The sequence below is a fragment of the Arachis duranensis genome, chromosome 2 (assembly GCF_000817695.3).
Source record: "Arachis duranensis cultivar V14167 chromosome 2, aradu.V14167.gnm2.J7QH, whole genome shotgun sequence".
In the NCBI taxonomy this organism is placed as follows: domain Eukaryota; kingdom Viridiplantae; phylum Streptophyta; class Magnoliopsida; order Fabales; family Fabaceae; genus Arachis; species Arachis duranensis.
The window spans coordinates 92,127,718-92,133,556 of NC_029773.3; the positions used below are offsets into that span (position 1 = coordinate 92,127,718).

At 28.5% G+C, this 5,839-nt stretch overlaps 1 long non-coding RNA gene across 1 annotated transcript; it reads right to left on the bottom strand.

Moving 5' to 3' along the window:
* Window positions 1–1,831: 1,831 nt before the first annotated feature.
* Window positions 1,832–5,021, bottom strand: LOC107476366 (uncharacterized). Its single transcript, XR_008006113.1, has 5 exons — window positions 4,550–5,021; window positions 4,184–4,217; window positions 3,247–3,330; window positions 3,097–3,152; window positions 1,832–2,619 (listed from the first exon to the last, which is right to left on the bottom strand). It is a non-coding gene; the product is annotated as an uncharacterized LOC107476366 (long non-coding RNA).
* Window positions 5,022–5,839: the final 818 nt, after the last annotated feature.

A 5,839-nucleotide genomic window follows, 5' to 3' on the forward strand; every position in this document is an offset into this window, starting at 1 on the left:
GCGTTTTTTTTTTTTTTCTATTGTGCATATACTTTTATTTTTAAACTGCAAAATCAGTAATGTGATACTATTAAGACCCATTGATTTATCATTGCAATTGGATCTTGTTATTCAAATTTCATTGATTTCAATAGTTTTGCTACTTTTACAACTACATCTTGAATTAATAATAAAATTGTTAGTTAACTTTGTGAGATGTCTCCAGTAATAAGTTTCGATTTCATGTTGATGTTGCTGATGTTGCTGGTTCAAGATATTTAGCCAATTTCATGATATACTAATTGCATGAAATAGATATCACTTTCTCATAAAGTTTCACTAAGCTTCAGCCACTTCCTCATTCGCTAACACAAAATTCTCATTCTACTCTCTCTGGAATATTGTTATTATTATCATTATTTCTATAACATGTTATCACCGTCTTCATCGCTGTATATTCTCTATTCATTTACGATTGATGTTTCATTGGCTGCTTTAAAAATTAATTCTAAGTATTATTGTCAAACTTTTATTTTATATTTTTTTCAATAGTAATATTTTATATTTTTATATATAAATTACTTGCAGGAATTATTGTTTCCAACGAAAAAAAGAGAGTTCAGTTTCACTAGGAGCCTTTGTTATATAATTTAACATTAGAAATGGGTTTCAAATTCCAAACTCCCATTAAGAAGTACATTTACAAAGTTGATCATAAATATCAAGATCTGATGAAATCATATCAATAAAGTTTTATGTTTGAAAATGAAAACATAATGAAATGAAAACAGACAATAAGAGACGCATGTTCCGGGAAGATTTGTTTATGATAACTTCACGTCTTTGACGAATGAAATATAGTAACAAGTCATATAAAGCTCTGTTCATTGATTTATATACGAGGTCATCATAAGCAAATTCACACAGAACATTTGTCTCTCAATATTCATTTCCTTTCATTATATTTTCGCTTTTAAACATAAAACTCTTGATATAATTACATCAGATGTTAATATTTGGAGTTGACTTTGTAAATCTACCTCTACTTTGTAATAGTTTAAAATTCAAAATCATGTTAAACTATAGAACAAAAATTTATCCCAAAACTCAAACCTCTTGTTTATGGAAACAAGCAAATAATCTATATATAAAACTATAAAAACATAAAATAAAAGCTTGAAAATAGCACGTACAATCAACATCCATAACAACCAATAAAAAATAATCAAAAAAATAAACAACATATAACTATCAAAACAGTGATAACTTAATCCAAAAATAACAACAATAATGTTCTACAAAAAGAATAAAGAGAGTTTTGAGTTGGAGAGGGAGGAAAAAGCGGAAACATGTTTACTTGAACCAGCAGCATCAACATAAATATAGGATGAAACTGATTATTATAGCAAAGTCAATTAACAACAATTGCATCACTAATTTAAGATATAGTCGCAAAAAGTGCAAAACCCCCTAAACCATTTAAATTTGAATAATAAGATTCAATTGCACAAGTGAACAATTAGGTCTAAGTAGTATTGTAATACTAGATTTGTAGTGTAAAAAAATAAGTATAGACACACGTCGAATTAATATAAACAAGTTTCTACTCATACGGCATAGCAAAATCAAAAAACAAAACATCAAGTCATTTACCCAAAAAAAATAAAAACATAAAAACTCAAAAGCTCAAGCCTTGCCAAAACGACGTTTTTAAACTAACAATGATGAAATGCATAGTTAACTTAGAAAAAAAAATGATAGAAGATGAGAGACTAAAAATTTTAAAGAAAGTATGAAAGAATAAATAAATACGAAAAAACAACAAAGGAACAATCCAAAATAGAGAGAACAGTAGATCTTTTTATTTTAAATTTTTTGTAGGGTTTATTTATGGAATCATCCATATGTTTCATATCACATGTAAATGTTATCTTATCTTAAAGTTCTTCAAGTAGAAGCTTCTACTTGGCCAATAATTAATAACGAGATTCTTGGTATCAAGTGATTTAATTTTCTAAATCGAACTATATGCAAGTATAAAAATTCTCTATGTTCCAAGTTTTTACAATTTGAAAGAAATGGTAATAAAGTAAGTGTAATTAATGAGTCTTTCTTTTATTAGATTTTGATTTATTTTTTGAAATTCATCTAAGATCAATTATTTTATATTTTTAAACAACATCAGCTATTCAAAGAATTGAAAATCTTTGGTCCAGATTTTCTGAAAAGGTTTCATAATCTATTGTTTCGTCATTGCGTTCTCCTCCATATTGTTTCGTCATTGCGTTCTCCTCCATCCCTTAGATGTCTTATTAATATTAAAAGGTTGCTATTGTACTTGTATTATTATTGCTATTTTATTTAGTAAAATTAATTTATCTTTTTTCCAGGATAATTTGGCTTAGATTCTACTTAAGGTTGCTATCTAAATATCTCACCAACTTGCAAGATATTAAGTGTGATGCTGTTTTACTCCAACCTTTTAAGAAAGACCTCCACAACTTAAGATATGCATACACCTTTAATAAATAAATATGGCTCATAGGAAGATATGCAAAGAGATCATAACCAAATAAAACAAACCTGGAAGAGAACATAAAAGAAGCATGTCTTCAGATTGGCGTTGTTTTCGGTTACAGGCTGCACAGACGTTAAAACTTAATTAATTATTAATTACTCAAATCAAGGAAATAATTTCAGCTCCATTGAGAAGAAGAAAACCAAATCCTCCCTAAATTCATTCTCTCCAATAAACAAAGAGTACTACAAAGTCTAATTCATAGTTTCCGAATCTAGATGAGGCAACATTCATTCGTCAAATCAAAGCAAATTAAACCATTCAGCTTTTAGATCATTCATTAGTTCTGATTAAGAAAGGTAACCAAACAGCCAGAACTTGTAGCTACAATGATGCGTGGATAAAAAAAGGGTATCAATTTCTAAAGTTTACATGTTTACTCAGTGAATCGATTTTGAGTTGAGTTTCACTATTTATGTTTACCCAGGTTCCACACAATTTGAATCCACAAATAAAGATCTATTTTGCATATTCCAATTATCGAAAATCAATTCTTCTAGGTTGTTGAAATTAAATAAAATTACTAAACAAACATATACCTTTAAGGAATCATGGACAATCCTAATCAGAAAAGATTGCTTTCAACCTGTTTTTTCTTGTTTCAAACACATAAAAACACAAAGAATTAGTCTTCATCTCAAGGCATTGATCATACCAAAGCAGTTCACACACAGATCATCTATACTTACCGGAAATTAACGTAACCTCAACCCGGCGATCAAAGAGTGGTCAAGTATTTGTATTATGAAGGTCTTCAACAGCAGTCATATAACCTAATGCATAACATCCACATTTTTATTATTACATTCTAATTTTAAATAATTATAATCATCATGAAATCTCTCACTGATCGAATGAAAATCCTACCTATTAACTAAATCTTTATTATTTAAGAAAAAAATTTATATTAGTCAACCTCAACACCATGTGCAAAATAATTCTTTGTAATTTTTTTTGTTTTTAAGGTATTTATACGATGACCTTCTAAATCGACAATTAAACTATATACTTTATAGCCCCAAAACTAGTCTTTTCTGGTTCCAATTCAATGTATAAAATATAATTTGATATAACAATACATAATATTTGTACCGCATGTGATGTAAAGGACAAAATAACTAAAATAAAATAATTCATAAAATTATAACTTGGTATAATTCCTCGCAAAAATATTTAACAATATCACGTACTAAATACATCAATGGTAATGCTTACACTAATGAAGATAAAAAATGAAATAAAAAACATAATAATTTAACCTATACATAAAAAAAATAAATCCATTAAAATTTTCAAAAATTAATTTAAAAAACTATATCAAACCAAAATCACAGGGAAATTTAGAATACATTAAAGAAGCAATAAAATAGGAATGCTAGAAGTTAGATATAACTCAGCTATTCACTTGAAAGTGAGTAGAGTGCAAAAGCTAGATAAGAGAAAATAATGGTTGAAAAATCAGAGGTCATTCTGTTGGGCTCGCGGACACTATAGTGAAGGCACAAACTTGCCCTAATATAGCTAGAAATTTGCTTTCATTGGGAAAATTTTAAAATACTTACCCGAGCGACTGAAGTTCTCTGAATATATTTAAAAAAAATAAAGAGAAAAGAATGTAAATCATACCGTTGGGTCGCTAATTCAACGGATTGATTTTGTCCTGCGAAGATAAAAAATATAAAATAATTAATATCTTACCAGTAAAAATGAAAAAAAAATACATATTGTCACCTTAACAACAACATTCTCAATTTCTAAAATAAAATACAAAAAGAATAATAACCGTTGGACAATATAGAACTGCACCAACTCTACAAAACAGCAACTGAATTCAGAGCCTATGCACTATTCTACAATATAAATTTACAGCAACATAAAAACAGAATCAACAATTTCTAAACAGCAGCTCAATTCACCATAACCATGTAGAAACAACAAATCAACAGATTATAATCAAATAACTGAATAACTATAAAAAATTAAAAGATTTACCTCATTATGTGAAGGCAGAATCCAAGCGGAGAAGAGGGAGACCAACCACCACGATGCACGGAAGCGAGAGTAAGGCAGAAAATTCTTATACTTGGTATAGTTAGATTAGTGTCTGGCTTTTTAGAAAACTTTAACACGCGATTTAAGAGAAAGATTTGTCATGACTTTTCTATGCCAACGCACACCAATAATCTGATTATCTATTGTTGAGGTAATAGAAACATTATAGTTAAAATAAGATAATCATTCCATTGATAAAAAACATATGGATATTTTTATAAATAATCTCTACAAATAATTCTTAATTATGGTGTAGACAAATACTAAAAAGCTCGAAACACACCAAAACAACATTTTCAAACTAACAAGGATGAAATGAGTAGTTAACTTAGAAAATTAAAATAAATGATAGAAGAATATATGTTAAAAATCTCAGAGAAAGTAATGATCGAACTACAAAAAAAAATAAATAAAAAAGGAAAAAACAACAAAGGAACAATCCAAAAAAGTGAAAAAAGCAAAAAGAACAATAGATATTTTTTAATTTATATTTTTTTATTTTAATTTTTTCCTATAAATTATTTATTGAAACATCCATATGTTTCTTACCATATGGAAAAATTATCCTATTTTAACTCTAAAAGGAATGTTTCTATTAGGAAAAAAATAAATAACAAGATTGTTGGTGTGCAAGAGCATGCAAAAGCCATAGCAAATACTTTTTAAACTGCATGTTTTAATTTTCTCAAAAAAATAGACTCTGATCCAACTATACTCAAGTAAAATTGTCTACCTTCCGATTTCTTCAATTGACTTCTTCGCTTTACTCACTCATGTGTTCGGAGAGTGAAAATTCATGCTTTGGTAGTGCATGAGTTGAGATTTGATTTCAGGAGAAGCAAAATCGGCAATGAGAGAGAGAGGGAGAATGATAAATTTGAAATTTGAAAGATAGAGAGAGAAGCAAAAAAACCAATTCTTGCCGGAACACTGTTACCAGGTATATAATAACTGTTCAGTACAGTGCAGCTTGGGTTTATCGTTGAAGCTAGAATACAATCGGACCAGACACGTGTCGCTCATCGGGAGGCCAAGCATAGGCACAGTTGGCGATCTCCTCCTTATAGTATCAACCAATCAGAATTGTCCATATGGCTTCTCAACAAATTCGTCCTCCTCCCTTTAACCAAAAAAAAATAATATTATAATAGTGAAGTTTGGTTTTACAAACATTTTTCTTTTAAAAACACAAACGCTTGGTAAATTAAAAATTAAAAAAGTTACTTGTAC